Source organism: Thalassophryne amazonica, chromosome 6, assembly GCF_902500255.1.
Source record: "Thalassophryne amazonica chromosome 6, fThaAma1.1, whole genome shotgun sequence".
NCBI lineage: Eukaryota > Metazoa > Chordata > Actinopteri > Batrachoidiformes > Batrachoididae > Thalassophryne > Thalassophryne amazonica.
The window spans coordinates 2,796,777-2,807,211 of NC_047108.1; positions in this window are offsets into that span (position 1 = coordinate 2,796,777).

A 10,435-nucleotide genomic window follows, 5' to 3' on the forward strand; every position below is an offset into this window, starting at 1 on the left:
TGTGTGAACAGGATTTAATCAGTCAACAGCAGTGGACATTAATGTGTGAACAGGTTTAATAAGTCAACAGCAGTGGACATTAATGTGTGAACAGATTTAATAAGTCAACAGCAGTGGACATTAATGTGTGAACAGATTTAATAAGTCAACAGCAGTGGACATTAATGTTAACAGATTATTCAGTCAACAGCAGGGACATTAATGTGTGAACAGGTTTAATAAGTCAACAGCAGTGGACATTAATGTGTGAACAGATTATTCAGTCAACAGCAGTGGACATTAATGTGTGAAACAGGTTTATAAGTCAACAGCAGTGGACATTAATGTGTGAACAGATTTAATAAGTCAACAGCAGTGGACATTAATGTGTGAACAGATTATTCAGTCAACAGCAGTGGACATTAATGTGTGAAACAGGTTTAATAAGTCAACAGCAGTGGACATTAATGTGTGAACAGTTTAATAAGTCAACAGCAGTGGATTAATGTGTGAACAGATTTATTCAGTCAACAGCAGTGGACATTAATGTGTGAACAGGTTTATAAGTCAACAGCAGTGGACATTAATGTGTGAACAGATTTAATAAGTCAACAGCAGTGGACATTAATGTGTGAACAGTTTAATAAGTCAACAGCAGTGGACATTAATGTGTGAACAGGTTTATTCAGTCAACAGCAGTGGACATTAATGTGTGAACAGGTTTAATAAGTCAACAGCAGTGGACATTAATGTGTGAACAGATTTACTAAGTCAACAGCAGTGGACATTAATGTGGAACAGATTTATCAGTCAACAGCAGTGGACATTAATGTGTGAACAGATTTAATAAGTCAACAGCAGTGGACATTAATGTGTGAACAGATTTAATAGTCAACAGCAGTGGACATTATGTGTGAACAGATTTATCAGTCAACAGCAGTGGGACATTAATGTGTGAACAGATTTAATAAGTCAACAGCAGTGGACCTAATGTGTGAAAGGTTTAATAAGTCAACAGCAGTGGACATTAATGTTGTGAACAGGTTTAATAAGTCAACAGCAGTGGACATAATGTGTGAACAGATTTAATAAGTCAACAGCAGTGGACATTAATGTGTGAACAGATTTTATTCAGTCAACAGCAGTGGACATTAATGTGTGAACAGATTTATTCAGTCAACAGCAGTGGACATTAATGTGTGAACAGGTTTAATAAGTCAACAGCAGTGGACATTAATGTGTGAACAGATTTATTCAGTCAACAGCAGTGGACATTAATGTGTGAACAGATTTATTCAGTCAACAGCAGTGGACATTAATGTGTGAACAGGTTTAATAAGTCAACAGCAGTGGACATTAATGTGTGAACAGATTTATTCAGTCAACAGCAGTGGACATTAATGTGTGAACAGATTTAATAAGTCAACAGCAGTGGACATTAATGTGTGAACAGATTTATTCAGTCAACAGCAGTGGACATTAATGTGTGAACAGGTTTAATAAGTCAACAGCAGTGGACATTAATGTGTGAACAGGTTTAATAAGTCAACAGCAGTGGACATTAATGTGTGAACAGGTTTAATAAGTCAACAGCAGTGGACATTAATGTGTGAACAGATTTATTCAGTCAACAGCAGGCAGTGTACAATTAATGTGTGAACAGGTTTAATAAGTCAACAGCAGTGGACATTAATGTGTGAACAGATTTAATAAGTCAACAGCAGTGGACATTAATGTGTGAACAGATTTATTCAGTCAACAGCAGTGGACATTAATGTGTGAACAGGTTTAATAAGTCAACAGCAGTGGACATTAATGTGTGAACAGATTTATTCAGTCAACAGCAGTGGACATTAATGTGTGAACAGGTTTAATAAGTCAACAGCAGTGGACATTAATGTGTGAACAGATTTAATAAGTCAACAGCAGTGGACATTAATGTGTGAACAGGTTTAATAAGTCAACAGCAGTGGACATTAATGTGTGAACAGATTTATTCAGTCAACAGCAGTGGACATTAATGTGTGAACAGGTTTAATAAGTCAACAGCAGTGGACATTAATGTGTGAACAGATTTATTCAGTCAACAGCAGTGGACATTAATGTGTGAACAGGTTTAATAAGTCAACAGCAGTGGACATTAATGTGTGAACAGATTTAATAAGTCAACAGCAGTGGACATTAATGTGTGAACAGGTTTAATAAGTCAACAGCAGTGGACATTAATGTGTGAACAGATTTAATAAGTCAACAGCAGTGGACATTAATGTGTGAACAGGTTTAATAAGTCAACAGCAGTGGACATTAATGTGTGAACAGATTTATTCAGTCAACAGCAGTGGACATTAATGTGTGAACAGGTTTAATAAGTCAACAGCAGTGGACATTAATGTGTGAACAGATTTATTCAGTCAACAGCAGTGGACATTAATGTGTGAACAGGTTTAATAAGTCAACAGCAGTGGACATTAATGTGTGAACAGGTTTAATAAGTCAACAGCAGTGGACATTAATGTGTGAACAGATTTAATAAGTCAACAGCAGTGGACATTAATGTGTGAACAGGTTTAATAAGTCAACAGCAGTGGACATTAATGTGTGAACAGGTTTAATAAGTCAACAGCAGTGGACATTAATGTGTGAACAGATTTAATAAGTCAACAGCAGTGGACATTAATGTGTGAACAGGTTTAATAAGTCAACAGCAGTGGACATTAATGTGTGAACAGATTTAATAAGTCAACAGCAGTGGACATTAATGTGTGAACAGATTTATTCAGTCAACAGCAGTGGACATTAATGTGTGAACAGGTTTAATAAGTCAACAGCAGTGGACATTAATGTGTGAACAGATTTATTCAGTCAACAGCAGTGGACATTAATGTGTGAACAGGTTTAATAAGTCAACAGCAGTGGACATTAATGTGTGAACAGATTTATTCAGTCAACAGCAGTGGACATTAATGTGTGAACAGGTTTAATAAGTCAACAGCAGTGGACATTAATGTGTGAACAGATTTATTCAGTCAACAGCAGTGGACATTAATGTGTGAACAGATTTATTCAGTCAACAGCAGTGGACATTAATGTGTGAACAGATTTAATAAGTCAACAGCAGTGGACATTAATGTGTGAACAGATTTATTCAGTCAACAGCAGTGGACATTAATGTGTGAACAGGTTTAATAAGTCAACAGCAGTGGACATTAATGTGTGAACAGATTTAATAAGTCAACAGCAGTGGACATTAATGTGTGAACAGATTTATTCAGTCAACAGCAGTGGACATTAATGTGTGAACAGATTTATTCAGTCAACAGCAGTGGACATTAATGTGTGAACAGGTTTAATAAGTCAACAGCAGTGGACATTAATGTGTGAACAGGTTTAATAAGTCAACAGCAGTGGACATTAATGTGTGAACAGATTTATTCAGTCAACAGCAGTGGACATTAATGTGTGAACAGATTTAATAAGTCAACAGCAGTGGACATTAATGTGTGAACAGATTTATAAGTCAACAGCAGTGGACATTAATGTGTGAACAGATTTAATCAGTCAACAGCAGTGGACATTAATGTGTGAACAGGTTTAATAAGTCAACAGCAGTGGACATGCAAATCCTGCATAAGACAATGTAGGCAGAGTTATCCGCTGTTTGCGAAATGGTTCTTAGCACGTTTTCCTCCCAAAACTCTGGAGCGGCCTGATTTTTAGTCCAGCAGCCTTTCAAATACAGAAGACATTGTAATATTGTTCAGCCTGCGTGTGACAGCCTGATTTAAAAGATGCGACAGTTCACATCGGGCCATCGCGGTTTGAAAAGTAAGATATTCCACCTCAGCACCATCTTTAAAGGGAGACACACACACACGCGTGTGTACATGCACGCGCACACATCACCTGCAATGAGCGGTTCTGTCAGAACCGTTTTTTAAAGGGTTAATCCCACAGGGCTCCCAGACTAAACAATCGTTTAATGAATTAAATAATTACATTTTATAAAGAATTAAATCATTACATTTTATAAATCTTTATTTTATATATAATATTATAGAGTCAGAGACTCATGGAAGGGGTGAACCCCAGTCGATGCAAATTGGGCAGACATGCCCATCCATGCTCAGACTAGCATTCAATGCAAATTAGGCTGATATGACACCTGTGTGTGAACTAATTATGGATAGGCGGGACTCCGGAGGCGGGCTCACGCTGATTGGCCATGACACGTCATAGGGGTGGGATTAGGGAGGGGTTGGGGGGGGCTTAGTGACGTAGTCAATTGTGATTGGCTGTGACATATCATAGGGGGCGGGATTAGGGGAGGGGTTAGGGGCAGGGTTTAGTGATGTAGTCGATTTTGCTTGGCTGTGACGTCATCCATCAATCTTTTGACAAGAGGTGGGGTATTATTCTCTCTCTTGCGTCTGCCGCATATTTGTTAAATGTTTAGTTTTTTCTTCAAGGTCATTTTCTAATTTATGCTCCATTTTCTTTTTATAAGAGGAACATGAAATAATTTTCCCTCTAATTACTGCTTTTCCTGTTTCCAAAAGCAAAGAAGGAGAAACACTAATGGAATGTCAACCAGAGCTGTTGCTCGTGTATTGAATGTTCATTTCTCTACCATAAGCTGTCTCCAAAGGCGTTTCAGAGAATTTGGCAGTACATCCAACCAGCCTCACAACCGCAGACCACGTGTAACCACACCAGCCCAGGACCTCCACATCCAGCATGTTCACCTCCAAGATCGTCTGAGACCAGCCACTCGGACAGCTGCTGAAACAATCGGTTTGCATAACCAAAGAATTTCTGCACAAACTGTCAGAAACCGTCTCAGGGAAGCTCATCTGCATGCTCGTCGTCCTCATCGGGGTCTCGACCTGACTCCAGTTCGTCGTCGTAACCGACTTGAGTGGGCAAATGCTCACATTCGCTGTCGTTTGGCACATTGGAGAGGTGTTCTCTTCACGGATGAATCCCGGTTCACACTGTTCAGGGCAGATGGCAGACAGCGTGTGTGGCGTCGTGTGGGTGAGCAGTTTTCTGATGTCAATGTTGTGGATCGAGTGGCCCATGGTGGCGGTGGGGTTATGGTATGGGCAGGCGTCTGTTATGGACGAAGAACACAGGTGCATTTTATTGATGGCATTTTGAATGCACAGAGATACCGTGACGAGATCCTGAGGCCCATTGTTGTGCCATACATCCAAGAACATCACCTCATGTTGCAGCAGGATAATGCACGGCCCCATGTTGCAAGGATCTGTACACAATTCTTGGAAGCTGAAAATGTCCCAGTTCTTGCATGGCCGGCATACTCACCGGACATGTCACCCATTGAGCATGTTTGGGATGCTCTGGACCGGCGTATACGACAGCGTGTACCAGTTCCTGTCAATATCCAGCAACTTCGCACAGCCATTGAAGAGGAGTGGACCAACATTCCACAGGCCACAATTGACAACCTGATCAACTCTATGCGAAGGAGATGTGTTGCACTGCATGAGGCAAATGGTGGTCACACCAGATACTGACTGGTATCCCCCCCAATAAACAAAACTGCACCTTTCAGAGTGGCCTTTTATTGTGGGCAGTCTAAGGCACACCTGTGCACTAATCATGGTGTCTAATCAGCATCTTGATATGACACACCTGTGAGGTGGGATGGATTATTTCAGCAAAGGAGAAGTGCTCACTATCACAGATTTAGACTGGTTTGTGAACAATATTTGAGGGAAATGGTGATATTGTGTATGTGGAAAAAGTTTTAGATCTTTGAGTTCATCTCATACAAAATGGGAGCAAAACCAAAAGTGTTGCGTTTATATTTTAGTTGAGTGTATATACAGTTTATCTGCTACCAAGTATCCATGTTCATTATTCTGTCTGTGCTGTTTCATGATCAGGTAAAGAATCTTTCTGCAGTCCTTGATTTCTTCTGGAAACTGATAATTTATTCCAAAGTTGGTCCCTCTGAGCTCTCCAGCTTTGCTTTTAATGAGGTCTTTATGCTTGTAATGTTCCAGTTTGGCGATGATGGGCTGAGGTCTTCTGCTCTTGGGTCCACCAAGTCTGTGCACACAATGAAAAGTGATGTTATCAACAGTAGCTGAAGGAAGTTTGAGTTTGGAAACCATGAAGTCTTTTAAGAGGGTATCTGGATTGTCTGAGGCGGGGTTTTCACGCAAGTTGTCACGCATGTTCCTAGACTGAATATCCAGTATTATTTCATTTGTCTTCTTGTTTTCTTTGGTTAGCGTGTCTGTTTTTTGTTTAATAACTCCACCGATGCTTTGAGTGATTTATTTTCAGACTCCAACCGTTCTATTTTTTTTTTCATATGCAGTGTTGAAGACTCATTCCTTATTGCAGCATAGATTCTTTTGGCCTAATATGCTGAAAGATGTTACCAACTGGTGTGCTGAATATCAAGAATGTCTGCTGTGCAAAGCTCCGAACCAAACACGTGCCCCCTTAGTACCCATACAGTCAAATGCACCAATGGAATTGCTTTCTTTGGATTTTCTTTCAATTGAACACCCTGACGATGGCTACCACAATGTGCTTGTGATGGTGGATCACTTCACAAAGTTTGCCTGGGCTGTTCCTACCAAAGATCAAACAGCAACCATGACAGCTAAGGTATTATCAAATAAAATCATTCAACAGTTTGGAGTGCCCAAACGGTTATTATCGGACCAAGGACCTAATTTTGAGTCCAACCTGATGAAAGAACTGTGTAGTCTGTATGGCACAAAGAGCCATACAACACTGTATCACCCTGCAGGAAACGGGGGCTGTGAGAGATACCGGATAATCCTTGGCCTGCTGGGCACCCTTGGAGAGGAGAGGAGAAACTGGCATGAGTACCTACCTGAAATGATGCAGGTATATAACAGCTCTATTCACAGCACAACAGGATGTACAGTAGTGTTCAGAATAATAGTAGTGCTATGTGACTAAAAAGATTAATCCTGGTTTTGAGTATATTTCTTGTTACATGGGAAACAAGGTACCAGTAGATTCAGTAGATTCACCACAAATCCAACAAGACCAAGCATTCGTGATATACACACTCTTAAGGCTATGAAATTGGGCTATTAGTTAAAAAAAAAAAAAAAAAGTAGAAAAGGGGGTGTTCGCAATAATAGTAGCATCTGCTGCTGATGCTACAAACTCAAAACTATTATGTTCAAACTGCTTTTTTAGCAATCCTGTGAATCACTAAACTAGTATTTAGTTGTATAACCACAGTTTTTCATGATTTCTTCACATCTGCGAGGCATTAATTTTGTTGGTTTGGAACCACGATTTTGCTGGTTTACTAGTGTGCTTGGGATCATTGTCTTGTTGAAACACCCATTTCAAGGGCATGTCCTCTTCAGCATAAGGCAACGTGACCTCTTCAAGTATTTTGACATATCCAAACTGATCCATGATACCTGGTATGTGATATATAGGCCCAACACCATAGTAGGAGAAACATGCCCATATCATGATGCTTGCACCACCATGCTTCACTGTCTTCACTGTGAACTGTGGCTTGAATTCAGAGTTTGAGGGTCGTCTCACAAACTGTCTGCAGCCCTTGGACCCAAAAAGAACAATTTTACTCTCATCTAGTCCACAAAATATTCCTCCTTTTCTCTTTAGTCCAGTTGATGTGTTCTTTGGCAAATTGTAACCTCTTCTGCACGTCTTTTATTTAACAGAGGGACTTTGCGGGGGATTCTTGCAAATAAATTAGCTTCACACAGGCGTCTTCTGTCACAGCACTTACAGGTAACTCCAGACTGTCTTTGATCATCCTGGATCCAGGGCCGGCCCAAGCATTTATGGGGCCTTAAGCAGAATTTCATTTGGGGGCCGCCCTACCATCACCTCAGCACCAGATGCCTCATTATTCCATAGGCTACACTGTTATGTGTGTAACGTACCTACAATCATTAGCATTATTTGTAATTATCTTACATCATACAGGTGTCATTCTTGTTTTTAACCTTAAAGGGGTAGCAAACTCATAAATATGTTTTAATTAACTTCTACATAGAGTGATGTATAAGTATGGCTCATTAATTTAACTATTTGAAAGTAACATCAGCAGGCAGGAGACTGCATTTATAGGAAACACAGTTTAATTTCTTTCAGATGTGCAAAATGTTCAATATCCAAATAAAATCTCAAAATAGAATCAAATGACATTCACATTATCTTACAGAAAAATAAAGTTGTAATCAAAATTAAATACTTAAATAATCTCCAAAATGGTATTAGAAATCCACAACATAACAGCAATGTTTGTGCATAGTAATGCACAAACATTGCACTGGGGCCTATTGCTTTAACTTTGGCTGCAAACCATTGAGAGCTGAGCTACTTTTCCCACCTTTTGCACCAAATTAATCTGAGGAGTTGATCTGCCCTGCTAAGTTTTTCTTCGTAAGGAAGACAATCAAATGGCTTCATCAAAATCCGGTCCACAACATTCAAACTGTCTGCCATTATGTGCAGCTTGCTACCTAGCTAGCTTGCTAGCTGGGACTGGCGCGAGGCTCGTGTGAAGTTTGTCCGCCTGTGAGCGCTTTGTGACGGTGAAGGAGCTCAGCAGCACCCGCTGCTCGGTAGGAACAGAAACTGCGATAGAAGTCAGAAAGAGTGATAGAAGTCAGTCTCCAAACACAAGCAGCTACAAAATAAAACAAAAAAAACATCAGAAATAGAAGCTCGATTTGTCGCTAGTCGTTTTTAACAAAGAAAATGCCGCTAAGAGGATTAGGAAAGTCTCCGGTTCAACTCAGAACAGAACGAAAACTAAAAAAATGCTCCCACAGATGTTTACACCAAAAGATCGCTGATTCGCTCATTTCGCTGTCAATCAAAAAGGGATTCAGCCTCAGACAGATCATCCAATCATCATGCAGAAGCTGAGCGTCCAGGCCAGCCGAGGCCCGCCCACTGCCCCATAGACCCCCAGACACACTGAGCGTCCGGTGGGCGGGACAAAGCCCAGCATTTATCCAATGACTCGTCTCGAAAGCCGCGTCGTTACCAGTGATAAGAAGCTGATTCTGAACAAAAGTTGAGCACGTTGTAGCGCATATTTAGTCAGTGACATGTACACACAACAGTATATATTTGATCACTTATTTTTTGACATTTTAGGGGAAGCTGAGCTTCCCTTACAGTCTTAGAGCAATCGCCTCTGACTTTAAGACACCTAAAGCACTTTACACTAAACGAACGGAGCATTTCGCAAATAATGACAACAAAAATTGTAATATTGGACATGCAAACCTACCTTTGTCTTGTTTTTTTTTTCGTCTTCCAACTTCTTTTTTCTTTTCTCTGCTCCAGAGGGATAATTTCTTTTTTGAGACATGACTTACACTCACTTCTTTCCTCACGATTAGTCATCGACCTCCTGACACAAGCGGTGCATCTAAATTTGCACAACGGTGGCAGCAGCCAACAGGAGGCATCAATTAACCTAGTATTAGTATTTTGTCAAAATAAATTTATTTTTTTCAGGTGTAATACAATTTCATTTAAATTATTCAATATTATTTTAATTTCATGTATATGGGTCATTCCAGAATTGGAGGACATTTTACGTCCCACCCATCAATTTTTTTTATAATCCACATACAACATTCTAAAACATGTACTTTCTGAATAAAATTACTTGTCCTGAGGCCAAATCTAAAAAGACGAAAAGACTGCTTAAAAACAGCTTTAAAAATACCAAATAAGTCTGGAGTACCCTCTAAAATGACATTTCTCTCTTGTCCCACCCCCCAATGACCAAAATGAATCTCAAATAAAACAGTTAAAATTACATTTCAATCAATCAATCAATTTTTTTTATATAGCGCCAAATCACAACAAACAGTTGCCCCAAGGCGCTTTATATTGTAAGGCAAGGCCATACAATAATTATGTAAAACCCCAACGGTCAAAACGACCCCCTGTGAGCAAGCACTTGGCTACAGTGGGAAGGAAAAACTCCCTTTTAACAGGAAGAAACCTCCAGCAGAACCAGGCTCAGGGAGGGGCAGTCTTCTGCTGGGACTGGTTGGGGCTGAGGGAGAGAACCAGGAAAAAGACATGCTGTGGAGGGGAGCAGAGATCGATCACTAATGATTAAATGCAGAGTGGTGCATACAGAGCAAAAAGAAAAAGAAACAGTGCATCATGGGAACCCCCCAGCAGTCTACGTCTATAGCAGCATAACTAAGGGATGGTTCAGGGTCACCTGATCCAGCCCTAACTATAAGCTTTAGCAAAAAGGAAAGTTTTAAGCCTAATCTTAAAAGTAGAGAGGGTGTCTGTCTCCCTGATCTGAATTGGGAGCTGGTTCCACAGGAGAGGAGCCTGAAAGCTGAAGGCTCTGCCTCCCATTCTACTCTTACAAACCCTAGGAACTACAAGTAAGCCTGCAGTCTGAGAGCGAAGC